The sequence below is a fragment of the Notamacropus eugenii genome, chromosome 2 (genome assembly GCF_028372415.1).
Source record: "Notamacropus eugenii isolate mMacEug1 chromosome 2, mMacEug1.pri_v2, whole genome shotgun sequence".
Classification (NCBI taxonomy): Eukaryota; Metazoa; Chordata; class Mammalia; order Diprotodontia; family Macropodidae; genus Notamacropus; species Notamacropus eugenii.
This window is the reverse complement of record NC_092873.1, coordinates 510,274,074-510,294,572: the sequence shown is the minus strand read 5'-3', so window position 1 is coordinate 510,294,572 and position 20,499 is coordinate 510,274,074. Positions and strand designations below refer to the sequence as shown.

The following is a 20,499-nucleotide window of genomic DNA, read 5'->3' as shown; positions in this document are numbered from 1 at the left end:
AACTATATTTCCCCCCATCCTGTCCTGTCCCCCATTTTTTCTATTCTCTCTTTTGATCATGTCCCTCCCCAAAAGTGTTTATTTCTAATTGCCCCCTCCTCCCATTTGCTCTCCTTTCTATTATCCCCCCACATCTCACTTATCCCCCTTTCCCCTACTTTCCTGAAGTGTAAGATAGATTTTCATACCAAATTGAGTGTGCATGTTATTTCCTCCTTAAGCCAAATGTGAGGAGAGTAAGCGTCACTTTTTCCCTCTCAACTCCCCCCTTTTCCCCTCCATTGCAAAAGCCTTTTCTTGCCTCTTTTATGAGAGATAATTTGCCCCATTCCATTTCTCTCTTTCTCCTCCCAATATATTCCTCTCTCACCCCTTAATTTTATTTGTTTAGATATCGTCCCTTCTTATTCAACTCACCCTATTTCCTTTGTCTATATGTGTGTGTGTGTGTGTGTGTGTGCAATCCCTCCAACTACCCAAATACTGAGAAAAGTTTCAAGAGTTACAAATATCTTCCCATGTAGGAATGTAAACAGTTCAAGTTTAGTAAGTCCCTTGTGATTTCTCTTTCCTGGTTATCTTTTCACGCTTCTCTTGATTCTTGTGTTTGAAAGTCAGATTTTCTGTTCAGTGCTGGTCTTTTCATCAAGAATGCTTGAAAGTCCTCTATTTCATTGAATGACCATTTTTTCCCCTTAAGTATTATACTCAGTTTTGCTGAGTAGGTGATTCTTGGCTTTAATTCTAGTTCCTTTGACTTCTGGAATATAATATTCCAAGCCCTTTGATCTCTTAATGGAGAAGCTGCTAAATTTTGTGTTATCCTGATTATATTTCCACAATACTCGAATTGTTTCTTTCTGGCTGCTTGCAATATTTTCTCCTTCACCTGGGAATTTGGCTACAATATTCGTAGAAGTTTTTCTTTTTGGATCTCCTTCAGGAGGTGATCAGTGGATTCTTTAAATATTTACTTTACCCTCTGGTTCTAGAATATCAGGACAGTTTTCCTTGATAATTTCATGAAAGATGATACCTGGGCTCTTTTTTTCATCATGGCTTTCAGGTATTCCCATAATTTTTTAATTGTCTCTCCTGTATCTGATTTCTAGGTCAGTTGTTTTTCCAGTGGGATATTTCACATTGTCTTCTGTTTTTTCATTCTCTTGTTTTTGTTTTGTAATTTCTTGGTTTCTCATAAAGTCATTAGCTTCTATCTACTCCATTCTAATTTTTAAAGAACTGTTTTCTTCAGTGAGCTTTTGAACCTTTGAACCTGGCTAATTCTGCTTTTTAAAGTGTTCTCCTCCTCTTTGGCTTTTTGGACGTCTTTTGCTATTTGAGTTAGTCTATTTTTAAAGGTATTATTTTCTTCAGCATTTTTTTGGATCTCCTTTAATTTAGCAAGCTGTTGACTTGCTTTTCATGATTTTCTTGCATTTCTCTCATTTCTCTTCCCAATTTTTCCTATACTTCTCTTACTTGATTTTCAAAATCCTTTTTGAGCTTCTATGGCCTGAGACCATTGCATATTTTTTTTGGAGGTTTTGGATGCAGAATCCTTGACTTTTACGTCTTTCTCTGATGGTATGCTTTGTTTTTCCTCATCTGAAAGGATGAAAGAAAATACCTGTTCATCAAGAAAGTAACCTTCTATAGTCCTATTTCTTCCCTCTTTGGGGCATTTTCCCAGCCAGTTACCTGACTTTTGAGGCCTTTGTCAAGAGGAGGTATTCTCTGGGGACCTGTAAGTTCTCAGTTCCTCCAAGGTGGCACAATCAAGGGAGAGGAGTTTGCTCTTCTCCTGGCCTGTGCTCTGGTCTGGGAGCTACTGCAAGCTTTTCAGCCCAGGATCTGCGAGTAAAATTCCCTCTCCATATTCTCCACCAGCCAATGCTCCTTCTCACCCCTGGGAGGTCACTCAGGGCTGAGCCCCAGATCAGTATATCTATTCTCCCAGGGTCTTTAGGCCAAGGGCTTCAAAAATTGATGCTGCTGCTGCTGCTTCCTGGGGCTGGGGCTAGGTGAGGACTCTGCTTCCTTCTCACCCAGGTGAAAGAGCTTTCTCACTTTGAAACTGTCTTTGGCACTTTTGGATTGAGGAATCTGGGAACTGCAGCTGCTGCCAGTGGTGCCTTGAAGCCTACTCTGGTACTGTCCCTGCCATGCTACATGGCCAAGGTCGGGCTGTGCTCCACTCTGATCCCAGTGCAGTAGACCTTTTCTGTTGACCTTCCAGGCTGCCTTGGTCTGGAAATCTCTTAAGCTCTTTTGTTTTGTGGCTTCTGCTGCTCTAGAATTTGTTTAGAATTGTTTTTTTTTTCATGAAAGATGATGTCTAGGCTCTTTTTTTGATCATGGCTTTCAGGTAGTCCCATAATCTTTAAATTGTCTCTCCTGGATCTATTTTCCAGGTCAGTTGTTTTTCCAATGAGATATTTCACATTATCTTCCATTTTTCCATTCTTCTCGCTTTGTTCTGTGATTTCTTGCTTTCTCATAAACTCATTAGCCTCCATCTGTGCCATTCTAATTTTGAAAGAACTATTTTCTTCAGTGAGCTTTTGAATCTCCTTTTCCATTTGGCTAATTCTGCTTTTGAAAGCATTCTTCTCCTCATTGGCTTTTTGAACCTCTTTTGCCAATTGAGTTAGGCTAGTTTTCAAGGTGTTATTTTCTTCAACATTTTTTTGGGTCTCCTTTAGCCCAGAGCTTACCTGCTGTTCATGCTTTGACTTCATGTCTCTCATTTCTCTTCCCAGCTTTTCCTCCACCTCTCTAACTTGATTTTCGAAATTCTTTTTGAGCTCTTCCATGGCCTGAGCCCATTGGGTGGGCTGGGACACAGAAACCTTGATTTCTGTGTCTTTGCCTGATGGTAAGCATTGTTCTTCCTCATCAGAAAGGAAGGGAGGAAATGCCTGTTCACCAAGAAAGTAACCTTCCATAGTCTTATTTCTTTTCCCTTTTCTGGGCATTTTCCCAGCCAGTGACTTGACCTCTGAATATTTTCCTCACACCCACCTTGCCTCCTGATCCTCCCAGCCAGCATTTGGGGTCTGAGATTCAAATGCTGCTTCCAGCCTCAGGGCTTTTGGCGGGGACAAGGCTGCTATTCAGTGTGAGATTAAGTTCAGATGCTCAGGTGGGAGCAGGGCCGCCTCTCAGGCTCAGTTCCCTCAGGGGGTTTATGCACAGACCTTCAACAATGGATCCAGGCTCTTGCCTGCTTGGGGAGCCCTGGTCTGCAGCTGCCTCTCAGCTTCTGCCTCCTGGGGGGGGCCTGAGTTATGGGGGCACCCCACTCCCCTCTCGACCTGCCAAAGAGACCCTCTCACCACCCCCCATCACCTGTGGGTAGAGGGACTTGTGCAGCCGCTGGAGATCCCGTCCCTGAAACCTGCTCGGAACTGTCCCTCTCGGTGCCGCGGCCGTGGCCGCGGCAGGTCTGGGCTGGGCTCCGCGTCTGCAGCACGACGGACCTTTTGCGAGAGGTTTGCAGGTCCCTCTGGAACAGAAATCTCCTTCGCTCCACTATTCTGTGGCCTCACTGTTCCAGAATTCGCTGTGAGTTACTTTATACAAATGTTCTATGGGTTGTGGGTTCGGAGCTATGTGTATTTACGTCTTTCTACTCCACCATCTTGGCTCCGCCCCCCCCTAGAATTGTTTTTACAGGTATTTTATGGACTGTGGGAGGAGAGCTCCTACAGATAGTTCTTCTACTCTGCCATCATGCCCCACATTTTTTTCCTCAAAGCATTCTTATCATCATTCCTTATAGCACAGTAGTATTCTGTCACAATCATATACCACAATTTGTTGAACCCATTCCCCACTTGATGGGAATTCCCTCAATTTACAGTTCTTTGCCACTACAAAAACAGCTACTATAAATATTTTTGTACAACTAGGTCCTTTTTCTTTTCCTTTTATCTATTTGGGATACAGACCTAGCAGTGGTATTGCTGGGTTAAAGGGTATGCATAGTTCCAAATTACTATCTGGAATGGTTGGATCAATTCAACACTCCCCCAACCATGTATTAATATCCCAATTTTTTCACATCCCCTCTCGCATTTATTATTTTTTTCTGTAATATTAGGCAGTCTGATAAGTGTGAGGTAGTACCTCAGAGTTGTTTTAATTTGCATTTCCCTAATTTATAGTAATTTAGAGCATTTTTTACATGACTATAGACAGTTTTGATTTCTTCTTCTGAAAACTGCCTTTTCGTGTCCTTTGATTATGTATCAATTGTGACTCTTATCTTATAGATTTGACTCAGTTCTGTATATATTTGAAAAATGAGGCTTTTATCAGAGAAACTTGCTATAAAATGTCCCCCCTCCAATTTACTCCTTTCTTTCTAATCTTGGCTAGATTTTATTTGTGCAAAGCCTTTTTAATTTAATGTAATCAAAATTATACATTTTTCATCCTGTAGTGCTCTCTATCTCTTGTTTGGTGATAACTTCTTTCTTTATCCATACGTCTGACAGTTAATATAGAACATGCTCCCCTAATTTGCTTATGCTAACATTCTTTATGTCTAAATCATGTACCCATTTTGACCTTATCTTGGTATATAGTGTGAGATGTTGGTCTGTACCTAATTTGTGCCAAACTTCTTTTCCAGTTTTTCCACCAGTTTTTGTCACATAGTAAATTCTTATTCCAAAAGTGTGGATTCATCAAACAGTAGATTACTTTGGTCATTTACTATTGTGCATTGTGTACTGTGTACCTAACCTATTCTACTGATCCTCTACTGTGTTTCTTAGCCAGTACCAGATTGTTTTGATGATTACCTCTTCATAATATAGTTTGAGATCTGGTACAGCTAGACAAGTTTTTATTTCATAATCATGAACTTAATTCTGCTGTCTAGCTAGACCTTTGAAATTAAATCTAAAGAGAATTACAGCAAGTGAGAGTACATAGATTTTTACAGGATGAGAATTTACAGAAGGATGGTGAGGGGTATTCTTCTCCACTCTATTTTTTTCCTTTGGTAGTTTTATTTATTTTGTTAAATATTCCCAATTACATTTTAATTTGGTTGGGCAGCCTTGAAAGGCTTGTTTTGATACTTCTTGACTAGATGGTCTTTAAATTTCTTCCCAGGTCTAAAGTCCTACAATTTAATTTACGTAGTGTAAATTTGTCTTTACCTTGCCCTAACACTTGGGCTCCCCATGCCTCTCCTCGGTCGAAGAGGAATGTCAGAGTAGGAGGATGAATAGGTGTCTTTTTAGTTACTTCCGAGGTTGCTAGCTCTTTCCAGTGAGAATTAGGGAACGGTTAGCAATTTGGCCCTTCAGTGTCTCCTGTGTTCTCAACCCTTGGAGGCACACTGTTATCTTTAGAGTGCTTTCCTCCACTCCCGAAGGTATGCTTTGGTTCTTAAGACCAAACAAAACACGACTCATGAAAGGTTTCCACGGTCAGCAATGATGGTCCATCTGCTTGCTGGTTTTGCCATCCTAGCATCCAAAATATTCTCTGGCTTCCAGCCTTTGGCCCTGCCTTGGCCTGATGGAAGACAATATGTCCGCCATCCAATCAATTGTAGCAAGATACATGAAAGCCTGGGAGCTATTTGTGTTGGTTAGAGCATCTACCAAGGACAGGATGCCAGAACTATTGGACTTCAGAATGAATTTCTTTTCACCAACAAATTTCTCTCCAAAGTTACCATTGCCATCAGTACCTTCATGATATGTGGCATCACCACTCTGGCACATGAACCCTGGAATGATTTTATGAAAACAGGAACCTTCACAACTAAATCCTCCTTTCTAGGGCTCAGACCATGGAAATTTTTTTATAGTTTTGGAATTTTGTTTGAAAACAACTTGAAAGTCATTCAGTCCAGTGGCAAAGTATGGAGGACAATATTGAAGTATTTGGTGAAATTTGCAGAGGCCACAAATGGCAGGGCTGGGGTGGGAGTGGAGGCAGCAGCAATAGCAGTGGGGTTGGTGTCCAGCAGGACGAGTGAAACCCTGGGCTGCAGGTGAGAGCTTCTGCAAAGTTGCGGGCATATGCCTCTCTAACAGTTCTTGTGCACTGTTAAATTAGGCCTATTGATTTTCAGCAATTTTGAGAGGTCGGCCACAACCAAGCTCATTTTCCTGATGCTGGTATGTATAGCCTTCCCACTTGGGCTGGCATTGTGCCAGTGGGAAGTTATGGAGAGGGCTACGTTCTGGAAGTAGCTTCAATAGGAGATTAAAATAGCCTTGCAAATGAATCTCAAACCTTATCAGCCTTGCTGGAATTTCATCTGGCTGGCAGGATTTGAAATTGTATTAGAGACTTCCTGGTCTGTCTTCTCTGGGACACTGTCTGGATTCTCAGAGTTCTACAAAATGATCATAGATTAGCTCCCCAGACAAGTGATGTTCTCTAGAATTGAACTATCTTGGGTACAAGGTGCTGTGTCTTCTTTCCAGAGGCTGAGATAGCTCTACACACAGAGAGATTGTTTGTACATTCCTTAAGATCTTACAGCTTGATAAGTCTTAGAGTCAGTCTGTTTCTTCTTCCTTTTTACAGATCAGGAAACTGAGGTACAGAGAGTGGAAGTAACTTACCTAGACTCACACAGGTAGTTAGGCCAGTCCAAATCCTGGTTTTCTGACTTGAATTCTAGTGTTCTTTCCACTAGGTCAGGAGAGGGCTTGAAGATCGGCTCTCAACCAGTGTATTGCAGTCCCGGTGTGAGTGATGGAATCCATGAATTAAATTTCATTAATTTATGAATAAATTCACATGGTGGCTTTGGAATGCCTGGCCCCCAGTGTTACTTACCTCTGGAAGGTCTGATAGCTGCAGCAATGGACTGTTTCTGTCTTCTGAGGAACAGTTGGCATGCCCAGGATCTCACAAAGCCACTGAGGGACGTGACCAAGAGGAGAGTCCAGCAGAGAGTGGAGATCTCGGGTCTATGTTTGTGCAGGGCACTGGGCTGAGCCCTGCTTTGGAGCTGTCCTTCACAGCCTACAGCTTAATCTGGTTCATCAGAAATGCTAAGAACCTCATTTGTACAGGGGCCTGTTTTCCCATGGGTTTGGAATACAGTACGGTCCCTGCCTTCAAGAAGTTTACAGCTTAGTGACAGGGGTTAAGGGTAGAGAGAAGGAGAGGGAGGACAACATGTCCATCAGATAACTATGTCTTAGTTAGAGAGCCATAGGGGCAAAGGAAAGACAGACATAGATTGCTTCAGGACAGTGGGAGGAGGGAGACACCACTTGGCAGCCTCCTCATGAAGGAGGGAGTGCAAAAATCATTACCCCAGTCAGAAACCAAGACTCAGAAAAGTGTAGAGATCTTCCTAGAATTTGTAGGCATTGCCAGAGCTGAGTCTTCTGAATCCAAGTGCAGAACCATGGAAATGCCTTGGGGAGGCTGGGGAAGGACCAGGATCTGCTCTTTGATTGCTCTTGGGGCTGTTCCTTGGAGGCACCCGAACCTCTGAAGTAGACCTCAGATACTGACCTAGACCTGGCCAGATGTCCAAGGATGTGTAAATGTTATAACATTTCTCTCCTCTCAAGTCTGCATCGCTTTCTGCAGTTGGGGTTCAGACTCTGAGAGGAAAAGTGTGGGCTGCCACTCATTGAGAGTTAACTATGTGAATTTTTGAAGGCTGCCTAGCTTAGGTGTGGTGCCGTTGAAGATAGCCAAAGTTGTGGGTTTGGCGACACCAGCTTTACACAGACAGAAAATTTGTTCCATTTTCAGTCTTCACTCCTAAACTGATACCTTGTGAATTCTATGAATTTCACCGTAATGAAAAGGATTGGTTTATAAGGTAGTGAGCTTGCCATCAGTGAAGGTGTTCAACTAGAGGTTAGATCAGTTCTGGTGATTTAGGTTAGGTCTGGGGATGTTTACTTTTTTTATAAGTTCTGGTTAATACATATTTTGTTTATTTGACTTTCCAGACCTAAATTTTTTTTATTATTAATCTGTTCCTTTTATTCTCCCTCTCATTTGGCAAATTAAAAAACAAAAAGACAAAAGAAAAAAAAACTGGATTCCTCCATACATGTCTATGTTGTTTAGGAAAACAAATTCTCATAGTAGCCATGTCTAAAAATGTACAACTTCCTTCCAGTGCATTTTAAGTTCATCACTTCCCTAGTAGGAGGTGAGTGGTAGGTTTCGTCTTCATACTTTTGCATTTTGCTTTAATCAGAGTTCTGAAGTCTTTGAAAGTTGTTTTTCTCTATAATATTGTTAATGTATAAATTGTTTTCTTTTTTTCTTCATTAGTTCATAAAGGTCTTCCTAGTTTCTTCTAAAATTATCCATTTCATAATTTCTTATGGTGCAATATTATTCCATTACATTCATGTACCACAATTTGTCTAGCCTTGACCATAATTTCCAATTTTGGGTTACCTCAAAAAGCTGCTGTAAATATTTTTGTGCATATAAGCCCATTTCCTCTTTATTGTGTTTCTTTGGGGGTAGGCCACAGCGTCTGGCATATATCGTAGGTGCTAAATAAGTGTGTGTTCTCCTTCCTTGTTCCCACCTTAATGTTCCTTTAAGGTGCATTTTTCTAACTTTTAGTGACTTACAGCATTTTTTTCATGATCGTTGAGAGCTTGGATTTCTTCTTTTGAAAACTACGTGTCCATATCCTTTGACTACTTTTCTATTGGAGAAGGACTTTTAGTCTTATAATTTGAACCAGTTTCCTTATATATCTTAGAAATTAGACCTTTATCAGAGAAACTTGTTGCAGAGATTTTTACCTCTTCCCCTCCTATATCTTTACTACATTAGATTTATTCTACAATAGTGATTCCCCCTTCTTCTTCCTTCTTTCCTTTTCAGTATAGTCCTCTATCCCTTCTATTTTTGTCTTTTCCTAAGACCATTAAAAGGGAACAAAAGTACTCGTAGATCCCCTGTAACTTTAATTTTTCTCTTTTATTCTTAAAGTTATTATGGTTCTAAGAAGACATTTATTTATTCTCCATTAACATGTAAAAAATTCATCCCCATGTGTTCACTTTCACTTATACAAGTTTTGTAACTTTCTCTTCACATCTGCATTTCCATTTACAAATGTCTTCTCAGTTCTGAGCTTTTCAACAGGAATGCTTGGAAATCCTATATTCCATTAAAAGTTCATTTCTTCCCTGAAGGATTATATTTATTTTTTCTGGATAGGTTTTCTTTGGTCCTTTTTCTATTGCCTTTTGGAATTTCATATTCCAAACTCTCTTCTTTATGATTATGGCATTCATTTTCATTATTATGGCATTCATTCTTGTATAATCTTTATTGTATTAATTGTATTGTAAATGTAATTGATTAATTGTAACCTTTATTGTATTTAAACTCGTTCTTTTTGACTGTTTGAAGTATATTTTTGTTTTCTCTAAAAGCCCTGGACTTTGGCTATGATGTTCCTGGGAGTTTAAACTTTGAGGTTTCTTTTTGGAGGTGATGGATGCATTTTTCTCCTTTTTGCCCTGTGTTTTTGGTTCTAAGAATTCTAGACATTTTTTTCATCAAGAATTTCCAGAAATATAGTATGCAGCATTTTTCCAATAAAAACTTTTAGAGAGTTCAGTTATTCTTTGATTTTCTCTCTTGACTTGTTTTTTAGGTTACTTGATTTTGATGTCTTTTTCCTTAGATTTTCTTCTTTTTTTCAATTTATTGGTTTTGGCTTGCTATTTATTATTATTAAAGCTTTGTTTTCTGTCTGGCCCATTCTAATTTTAAGTACTCCAGCTAGGTTTTTCTACCTTTTGTTCTAAGGTAGGACTTTTCCTTTTCATTTTTTCCTTCCTGGATTTTCCAATTTGTAGCTCTCATTTTATTACCTCCAGTCACACCTGCACTATCTGTGACTGGGACATTTCCTTCTCTGAGGCATTTGCTGAATTTGTGGGTTCATTGTCCTCTTTAGGGTTTATCCCAGATGAAAATATTTCATGATGGTCAGTTTTCTCCTTGATTTATTCATTGGGTCGAGGGGAGGGGCGGCAGGGTAGAGTGGTACGTGGGGTGGTTCTACACTCAGTTCAAGCTCTGAACTGAATGTTAGGAGCAAAGTCTAATTGGTTCTGAGAGAGTGGTTCAGACTGGGCCCTTCCTGTCAGGTGCAAGGATTGAAGGCACTCTTTTGTCACAGGGGTCTGGATTCTCCCTCCCTCCATAGGTTTCATTAGAGTCTTTCCCCTCTGGTGCTAGGCCCAGGGACTACTCCTGGCCTGAATTCCTACCAGGGACCTCAGATACTGCTTGGGCTAGATCCTCCCTAAGCCACTTCTCCTATAGCTTGAGCAGAGCTGCTGGTGCCTTGTTGGATCTGCCCAGCAGGTTCCCAAGACTATTCTCTCCAGAGTAAGGCTGCTTAGGCAGTTAGAAACAGGTTTTAGTGAAAGTTTGGATCTCTAGAATGCCCCATAGTCATTCTTCTGCAGTCTTAGGACCAGGGAGAAGGCTCTGGCCTTCTTGGGCCTGTAGAGTGTGGGCAAAGAGTGCTGGGACTGCCCTGTGGCTTCTCCGTGCTTGGCTTTTGACCTGCCTTACCTTGTCTACTCCATTATCTCTGTGGGATTGTTGCTCCCTCTGTGTTGAGTGAGGGAGTCTGGAGGGGATTCTTTCTATGGGCCTGTCTGAGTAGTGTGTGTCTAGGCCCCAGTGGACAATGTGCAGGGGATCTGGGATCATCTGCCTCCTAGCATGACACTATCTTCTCATGTTTAACCTAGAGGAGAGGAAACATGGAGGCCAAGGAGACCTGCAAGTTTTGGGGGTACTGCCTTGGGATGTACTAAGCTGCCTCCTATGGAAGGGACCCTTGTGTTGACCTTGCATAATAGGTGCCTTATGAGTGTTTGTTGAATTGATCCATTAGAGTTCAGATGGAGGCTGGATGGTCATGTGGGAAGTTTCAGGTCGGGTGAGAAGCTGGCCTAGGGGACCTGCAAGACTTCTTTCAGTTTTGAGACTCATTCAGGCAAGGTGTCATTGGTCACAGCATTAGAGTGTGGATAAATTAGTGAAAACGCATCCCTGCTTTCCATCAGAAAGTTGCCAGAGGAACAGCCACGTGAGAGCGTACTATTCCTTTATGGAGGGGGCTTTAGATCTCTGGAGTCTAAGAGGCACCAGTATTGAGGGTAGAGGCAGAAGGGAGAGTCTTCCTTTGATCTATTCCAGGAGATTTCTAGTCCTTTCTATTGACAGAGGGATCCTCAGAAGTACTTGTTCTGGCCCCTGCCAATGGCTGACACATTTTACTGTGTTGAAGATGACCAGGCCAGTTAAGGGGCAGCTCCAGGAGCTGGATGTTCTGCCCACAGCCATCTCTCCTGTACCCTGAAGTGTCCATGCTGGACTGAGCAGAGAACCCTCCACTTGGACTCATTCTCTTCCTTTGTCCTGCCTTTTAAAGCACAATGGTTTCTTTTTGTCCTCAGAAGGACAGACCTTGAGAAAAGTCCATTACCACTGCCCTTTCTTCTGCCAGCCCTACTGAAGAGCAGGCATCTCAAAGACAAAGATGTAGGTGAGCAAATGGCTCCTCCTGGGAGGCATTAGTTGAACCTTGTCCACTGGGTGCCCCAGAGCCTTCATCTCTCTTAGTCACTTGGCTTTGTCAGAGGGATTCACTGGGGTGGGGTGTGTGTATGTGTGTGTGTGTGTGTGTGTGTGTGTGTGTGTGTGTGTGTGTGTGTGTAGGGATTTTATATACACGGACAATCTCCGTTGAAGCATAGAACTGCTTCTCTGTGAATTAGCAGATAAGACTTGGTGAGCCCATGGAGACACTGAGAGCTGAAGTTGCTTGCTCAGGGTCACACACATGGTAAGGGTCAGAGGATGGATTTGAGCCCAAGCCCAACACTCTCTTCCCTACCCTGGGTCCTTTCAGTGGCCTCTGTAAAAGCGTGGATGACTTTCTGGTTGCTTAGCTAAGCTGCATCTGAACCTTTCAGATTTGCCCACCACAATTAAAAATATCCTCCTCCTCTTCCTTCTATACCGATTTACCCGCCAGCGCCGTTCAATGCGTTTAAGCCTTCCGACGTCCTCCCTTGAGTAGTTATAAAAAGTCAGTATTTGAATTTCTAAACATATTTTAATGATTTACACAATTTTTGATATGCCAGATTTAAATTATTCTTTAAATTATACATGAATGCAAAATAAATGCTTCAAGTTGGACTCTGCTTGGTATTGGAAATATGAGAGCTACCTTGCTGTAAAAATTCTTGCTCATGTGGAGTTCTGACAGACTCTTTCATGACCAAGTTATAAGGCTTTTACTGGGTTAAATTTTTAATGTGGGTTTTACCACAGGAGTAGATGCAAGGCAGCTAGTTGTCCGCAGTCGCTTCTGTTCTCAGCTCTTTCCTGACCACCTGGATTGTGTCCCTTGGAAGGGAAGGAGCAAGACTCTAGAGGTCCAGTCACACAAGGTCATTTCTGAAGGAACTAGGAAAGTTCAGCCTGGAGAAGAGAAGAGTCAGAATGGGCTGAAATTGGAGGGCATCATTTATTTTCCTTAGTTTACTTGAGACTGCTTCAGTAGATAATCAGTTCCTCACTTCTGAAATGCCTCACTCAGGGTCTTGCACATAGTAGGGACTTCATAGGTGCTCACTGAGTTGAATTGAATTTAATTCAGGTAAAAACTAGATCATTGCTAGTCAATGATCCTAAGAAGGGTTTCCCACCTGGACTTTTCTTCACTAAGTCAGTGTTCACTCCCTCTTCACATTTCTCATTGTACTTAGCCTGAGTCTCTCCTTTGATCTCATCTCACTTTCTCTTTTCTGTCATAGTCATTTGTGTCCTTCTCTTCATCCTCTGTCCTCTCTAGATTGGGAGCTCCCTGAGAGCAGGCACCACATTTTTCTTACACTTTTATTCCTGGCATGAGGCCATCCTCTCAAATGTCCGGTGAAGGATGTTCTGTGGCATTATTCTGCTTGGCTTTGGAGGGTAGTAACAAAACCAGGAGGAGGAGGAGGAACTATGGTCCAGGTTACTATCAGCATGAACCTCTTTACTACCAAGACACTACATGGAACCATGGATGACTACTTGAAGGTCTGCCGGAGTGGGCATTCCTCCACATATCCCTTGGCTTAGATATAAAACATATGGCCACTGGAGTCCTTTACCATCCTAACCTTCTGTGATTTTGTGGTTATGATTCCTACCGTGTTCATGAAGTTTCCTCAGCGGAATCTTTGATATGGTATCAAAGCCAGTAATGGGCCAGGATCCAGAGAGGGGGCTGGAGAGGGGGATTGCTGCCTTAAGAAGGAGTTTCTAATTTGGGGCACTTCTAAGCACTGTGAAATTCTTCCTCATGTTGAGCCTTTCTTAAGAACATTTTTCTCCATCATTTCACCACTGGACTTAATATCCCAGCCTGGGATGTGCTTATAGAAGTGATAGGAAAGGAATAAGGAGGGGTGGGCATCCAGACTGGATGCAGTGTCTGCTGGGGAGAGCACACTTGGCAAGGTGTGGACTGAGCAACTCATCACGCTTGCTTCCAGCTGTGCCTCTTGGAGTTGAAGGCAGTAGATCTGATTTGTCTCTGTGAAGACAGCCAAACATGGAAGTGAATTTTTAGACTGGGTAGGAGGCAAATGTGAACTGAGCTGAATTTCTGATATGAGACCCATCCACCTAGAAAGTTTTATGAGTCTGGGTCTCCAGTCATGGAACTCGGCGAGGGTTCATGCTGTCATTGATGGACATGCTCCTGTCTGGGGCAGATGGTAATAGTCTCCCCCTGCTCACCCTTTTGACAATCATCTCCCTCCTGTCTGACTTTCTGTAAGTCATCCCTGGTTTCACCCATCAGTATTGATTAGCATTAGTTTTAACAACTGGGTGACCTTGGGCCTGTAAGACGAGGGGAATCACTCTTGTCCCATTTTTCCCTAGGGCCACTATACCCCATTGAGGGGGTCTATGGGAAAGGCCTCTGTGATGATCGCAGGGAGTACAAATGAGAGCCAGTCATGATCGTGATGTTTGGGACAAGGAAAGTCCTAGGCTTCAAAGAAGCCTCAACAGGATGTTGCAGCTCTGCCTCTGGGGTTTCAGGATATCATACATTCACATGGAATTGGGGAAATGATGTGAGGAGAATCCCTGGTTTTTGTTCTGATGTTGCATCTGGGATCAGCTAGAGCCTGATCACACTCCAAAGGCCCCTCTGGGGTGGCCCCATCACACATCTATGACTTGTGCAGCTTCTTTCTGGTTCCTCATCTCTATAATCAGCTGCCGCCTCAGTGGAGAGATCCCCACTCTCAATGGGAATTCTGGCTCTGTCCCTTGCTTTCTGCTTGGCCTTGGGCTGAGCATTGCCTCCTGTGGGCCTCAGGCCCTTCCTCCATAAGGTGAGGATGACAGCAGGCAGCTATGATGACATGACTTGGTGTGAGAGGAGGGCTTTGGGGGCAGAGGGTCGAGGGGCCACTTCCCATATTGACTGACTGAGTCGTTGGAGCCCCAGGAGGCTCAGGAAGCTCTTTGTAAGCCTTACAGTATTAGAGAAATAGGAGTTATTTGTAAATTAGGAAGCTGTTATTGTGATGAGGAGTGTTTTCTCTAGTAATTGATTGCTGTTCTTTTTGGAGTTCTTTGGAGACATGGCACGGAGGTGAGCCTGTGTTCTCCCCAAGAGCCAAAGCCGTGAGAGGCCTTAGAACCAGGTACAGGGCCAGGTTGGACCAGACCTGGTCAGTCCTGGCCCCAAAGATGGATGCCTTGCTGAGGAACCCCTGCCCTCGCACAGAAAGAGCTCACACAGCTCACAGCTGAAGAGGGAGAAGGGGACTCTGGAGTTATGAGGGGCCACTCAGAGAATCTCGGCTCAGAAGCTAGGCCAACTTGCCCACTTTAAGAGGAGAAAACTGAGGAGAGGAATTGGCTTCCACAGGGTCACACTGGTAGAAGCGTGAGAAGCACACAGTATAGGGAACATAGGCCCCAAGTGCTCTTGAATGTGTGACCTTGAAGTGCATTTCCTGAATCTGTCCAGAGAGAGAGAGAGTGCAGTTGGAGGCCATTGGTTGTGTAACTTACAGGCATTGTGTCTGCCAGAACTTCATCTCTGAGACTAGGACGTGCCACCCATGGAAATAGCCTGTCTTGCCCTTGATTTGTCTGCTGGAGAGTGCTCTGGGCCTTGTCCTTTAAGCTGGGGAAGCAGGCTAAGCCTCAGTGGGATTGGGGGCTACCTGGGTCTCAGGGTAGTATGGACAGGAGCTCTGAACCTGAGGTCTCTGGGCTACCTTCTTTATGCTCCCCAGGCTGAACCTCTATAACTTGCATGGATTGAAGTGCAGCTGGCTGGCATCACAGCAATTTTCCATTGTGTCCTTTTCAGGGCTTTGATTGTGTAGATGAAAAATAGTATTTCTCCACCTGGCTGTGTATTGACCAACACGGGAGCACTTTGCAGCTTCTGTTTTTGAAAAACTGACTCTTAGCAGACCCCAATGGCTTGTGCTCTTGCCCTCCTTAGGGTTTGCCAACGATGGATTTATTGACATCTCCTCGCTGAGCTTTCATTCTCTCCTTTCTCCACTTCGCCACAGGGCACACTTTTGAGCATTAAGTGAGCTGGAATTATGTTCCTCTTGGCTCTGCAGCCTCTGAATATGCTGGTGATGGAGGTGGGAAGGCAATGTTGAGCCTTTGTGGATTAGCTATGGCAGGTGCAAGGACCTTTCTCTTCCAGATAAGGATCATTTGAAAAGGCACAGCTGCCCCCTTCATCATCGTGCAGGGACCCCACCTGGAGCCCTCCAGTGGATGGCCAAAGTGCTTTGCCACAGTGGAGGCTGCCTCTGACCTTGTTTATTCAGGCCAGGCCTTCCCTTTCCTAGGGAACAGCATATGGTTAGAGGCCGGGGTAGATTGTTGTCAAATGGAATGTTGAAAACAGAGGCGTCAAGACTCATGCTCAAGCCTTGTCTTTTCCAAATGCTGGAGGAACCTACGAACATCTGTTAACTTCTTTGTACCTGCTTCCCCTTCTGTAATTGAAGAGATTGGATGAGATAACCTCAAAGGTCCCTGGTGTCTCTGACCTTCTGGTAAGGGGGCCCAGGACCTAGAGCCTCATCCCTGGCCCTGTGGGAGGATGATATGAAGCCAGTCTACTGTGAGAATTTGCCTTGGTCCTTCCTGAAGAGCATCTCTCTTTTCAAGCCTACCTCTTGAGCCTGTACTTTTGCACCCAGAATGAACCATCAGTCCTGTAGACAGCATTTGTGAATGTTGGTAATGGTTGTGTTCACATAAGAGAGACACTGAGACTCAGTCGTGCCCCCTCCCCTAACCCAACACTCATCAGTTGAGGCCAGAGCTGCAGTAGTCTTCTCGACGACCAGTGACTGGGGGATAGCAAGGTGACTTTGGAGACAGGACACTGGCCCATGTCTCAGGTTAGCCTTGGGGCGATCTTTCCCCCTGGGGCCTCTGCTTGGTCTTCTGTGAAACAAGAAGGGTGAACTGAATGACCTTGTGCTGCCTTTCAGCCCTAATGCCCAACGACCAACATGAAATCACATCGTGTCTCTGCCTCAGTTTTGTCCTTTGTAAAATAAACTCACTGTCCCCTCAGGTCTCTTTCAGCTCCAAATTCTGGAGAATGCACAGGAGCTTTGGGCTGTCTCCAAACTGTTCAGATCCTCATCCTTCTTAGCAAAGCTTCTGATTTTGGTCCTGCCTGCTGCTCCCCAACACCCTCTAGGGTTATTTTTCATCCTCAGCATTCCCCACAGGTATACTCATGACAGCAGCAGCACCAGTTCCCATTCTAGACTGATGGTTTTCCAAGCCTTTTTATTGTCATAACTTCACAAGGTGAAGAGGACAAGGATTATGGGACCAATTGATTGGTGAGGGAGCTTGAGGTTCAGAGAGATACTGTGTGTCCCCAGGTCTGGACTTCAGACCCGGCACTCTTTTTCCAGCCCCTATCTCCCATCCCCCAATGTCTCAGGGAGACCTCCCCTTCTTCCCTTCCCTGTATTTGCCATATGTGATGAAGTGTGGCTCTTCCTTGGGGATGATGGCAGAAACAAGCAGTCTGAACATGGAATGAGGCCCAACTCTGAGAGGTGGCAGTCTCTGTGGAGAGGGCTGGGTGGGCTGTGCAGACACTAAAGCTGAACAAGGGACCCCCAGTCTGGGAGCTTAGCAGAATCCGGCTCCCTTGTGCTTGCTTATAGGGGTTGTAGGAAGCAGAAGGTTCCTAGAGGGAGAATATCCTGGATAATAGCTCTCAAGGAATTCTACAATCACAGACTCGTAAGTCCTCAGAAGGGCCTTTGAGGTGATTGGGTCCAGCTGTTACTCTCAACAGCAATGTACTCGCTCTGCAATATCCTGAATGAGTGGAAATCTGTCTTCTGCACATAGGGAGCTCACTACTTCCCATCCTTCTTTTGGACTACTCTGGTTTTTCAGAAAATTCTTCTTACTTTGAGCCAAAATCTGCCCCTCTCTTACTTTAACTCCCACTGAGGTCAAGTAGAACGACTCTGAGCTTTTTCTTCATTACAACCCTCCATAGACCTGAAAGAAGCCCCCGAGCGTGGGAACCCTACTTCCTACAGGTCGCCTCCTGCCCTGGCCCTGCTGCTCCAGCTGGGGCTGGTCTCCTAAATGTCTCCTGTGTGGTTTGTGCATTATCCTGCCTCTGGCTTTGCTTAGGAAAGGAGAAGGGATCTCCTGACTAGTCCTCCCCCCGCTCCTGCCCCCAGATGGCTCAGGAGGAGAAAGTGAGGCTGGTGACCTGCACAGCCCTCCCTCACTCAAAACAAAGTCAAGTGCAAGTCATGTCATCATTTCTCTGATGTCATGCATGGTCTTCAAAAATGAAGGATGAACACAAAAAAACAAACCTCCTCCCCCCAGTTCCAGAAAGCCTTCCCTGACCTCTCTACCCTGAAGTTTACCCAGTGTCACCAAGTGGGGAAGCAGCAGAATCTGGACTCCAACCCTTACCTCCTAGTGCTGTCTCCTCTAGTCCACAGCTGCCAAATTCAGGGAAATCTGCTCAGAAAGCATTCTGTAACCTGGGAAAAACAGAATGACCTTTGAAATGTCTTCACTCCCTCCCGCCTCCCTGTTTTTATGCTTGATTGGATTATAGGATGCAGAGCATCAAATATTCATTGTGTAATCAATGTTTAATTGCTGTTAATAGTGCCTAATATATTTCTAGGAATTTGCTTTGTTTTCTGGGGGCACTGGGGTCCCTTGGGGGGGCGGGCTCATCGAAGTGAGGACAAAGCTCCTAGTGTCTGACTGTGTCTAGGCCCTGGGTAAGCTCCTGCTCAACTCAGGGCCTCTCCAAGTAATAATAATGACATAATAACAGCAGAGCTCCCATCTCTGTCATGTGTTATTCACAGCTTTGCGTCCATTTCATCCCAGCAGCAGCCTTGGCCTGTTTTACAGAGAGGGCTGCTTTAAGGTCATTCTGCTAGCAAGAATCAGCTGGGATCTGACTCCATGACCATGGAGGGAACTTTGTTGGGGGTTGGGGTAGAGACAGGGGTGTAGACCAGCTTGGAATGCCAGCTCACCCATTTTCAGCAGTGTGACCTCCTGTGGGTCTTGGTTTTCTCCTAGTAGGGGATGAAATTTGAGGTACCTTCCAGCTTTGACGTTCTGTGTTCCGAGTTTTCTGCTCTGACCTTCCTTAATCTAGAGCCCATCCAGATCTGATATTGACTGTTTTAAGATCCCTCCCGGCTCTGACATTCTGTGTTCTATGTTCCAGGGCCCCTCCCAACTTTGACAAGCCTCATTCTATGTTCCAATGCCGCTCCCAGCTCTTAATATTTCATGTTCTATGTTCCAAGGCCCGTGAGTCAGTTCTCCATTACTGTTGCTATCGAACCACATCATCCTGGTTGTCTGTGCTTCAGACATTTCTTATTCCTGACTCTATCCTTGGCTGAGTCTCTGGCTGCCCCCATGGTCCTGGCAGGTATTGAAGGCACATAAGCCGTTAGTCAAATGGGGGTGTGAGGCAATGGCATTGATTTCTGTCCTCCCTTCATGGTCTGTGCATCCTCAGACAAATGTTCTGACTTCTAAAATCTCTTTCTCTGGTGAGCCACGAGGACAAAAATACTGCCTGTAAACAGAACCTTTACCCAGCTCCCTCAGGGGCCCTGGGATCTTGTCATGAGCCCTGAATGGTACCCTGCTGCCTGGTGCCCCTCAGGGTCTGACCTGGCCATCCCAGAGGCTGATGCTTCTATAAGGTGAGATGGGGCACTGAACGGGCCACAGGCTGGCTGGGTGAGTGCCCCAAGTTTCCCTCCTGTTCCCCTCCCTGTCCACATGTTGCAGCATAGGTACAAACTGTCAGGGCACACGTCCCTTGGCCAAGCTAGTCGTCTGCCGGAAGTGGTCGGTATTATTTTTAAAATGCATTTAAGGGATTTGAAGTGGCTCATGGAGCTCACCAGTATAATTAACATGAGTCACAGTGACACTGGTTCATAATTTCCACATCTAGAGCGCGAGCAGCCTCCTCACCATGCCAGCCCCTCAGTGTTGTTTTCCTAAGTATTGTCGTCTTTGTGTCAAGGAGAAGGGAAGTGACTTTCCTTTGCCTCCAGGGCTCTGTGTTTGAGGCTGAGCCAGGCCCACCTATTGGAAGGAGAAGGAGTAGGTGTTCTAGGGCCCAAAGGAGTCTACGGTATCATAGTGCCATCTGTGTAGCTCCCACAGCCCCAGCGCGCCCTGTCCTCCCTGCATCTTTGTGAGGGAGGTGGCAAGAGGCTCAAGCCTCAGACTCACTTTATGTGGGGCCGAGCTCTGCCCCCCCCCCCAGTTCCCCCGGTCCAGGGCTTGTCTCCCTGTCCCCACCTCTCTGTGGCCAGGGGAGAGAGGGACTCAGCTTGTTGGCCTCTGATTCTGTGACTACCAGCAAGCAAGACAGTTACTCCAGCGTTTAAGCTCATTAGAGTTGGGTGTTTCTGAAGCCCCTCCCAAGCCCTGACATCCCCTTGTTCTCTAAGTTCTCCCTCTGCTTTAGGCTGAGGCAGTGCTTCTTAAACTTTTTCTACACAGTTTAGCAAGTGCTGCAAGACACCTTCCAGCCCTCACATCTGTGTTGTACCTTCTGCAGCCCCTTTGAGCTTTGCCTTTCTCTCAGAGAATTTTCATTAGATCACAGCATCTGCTTGTTATGTGCAGGCCCTGTGCTCAATGGTGGGAATCCAAGCACAAGAAAGACATTGTCTCCCCTCCAGGTGCTTCTATCCTAATTGGGGAAGAGAGCACATGAAAGGAGCCAGCGAAGGGAGCACAGCTGGGCAGCAGCCTCTGCTGCTTGTGAAGGTGGCTGGGCCAGGCTTTGAAGGTCCAGAGAGTTCTCCGAGGGACACTCAGGGCACGTACTCTGCTGTTGAGGAGGCAGAAGGAGGCCAAGGAGCTTCAGAGGCAGCGGCT

The 20,499-nt window shown here is 44.8% G+C and overlaps 1 protein-coding gene and 1 long non-coding RNA gene across 5 annotated transcripts in view; one reads left to right on the top strand and one right to left on the bottom strand.

The window, feature by feature from the left end:
• BEND5 (BEN domain containing 5) overlaps positions 1 to 20,499 on the top strand; it is a 906,797-nt gene that overhangs the window by 148,938 nt on the left and 737,360 nt on the right. The gene's annotated exons all lie outside the window — the stretch shown is intronic.
• Positions 12,105 to 18,784, bottom strand: LOC140530111 (uncharacterized). 2 transcript variants are annotated; one of them, XR_011975797.1, is made up of 3 exons: positions 18,686 to 18,784; positions 18,034 to 18,104; positions 12,105 to 12,495 (listed from the first exon to the last, which is right to left on the bottom strand). It is a non-coding gene; the product is annotated as an uncharacterized lncRNA (long non-coding RNA). The 2 variants fall into 2 exon arrangements; XR_011975796.1 differs by having other exon boundaries at positions 18,618 to 18,700.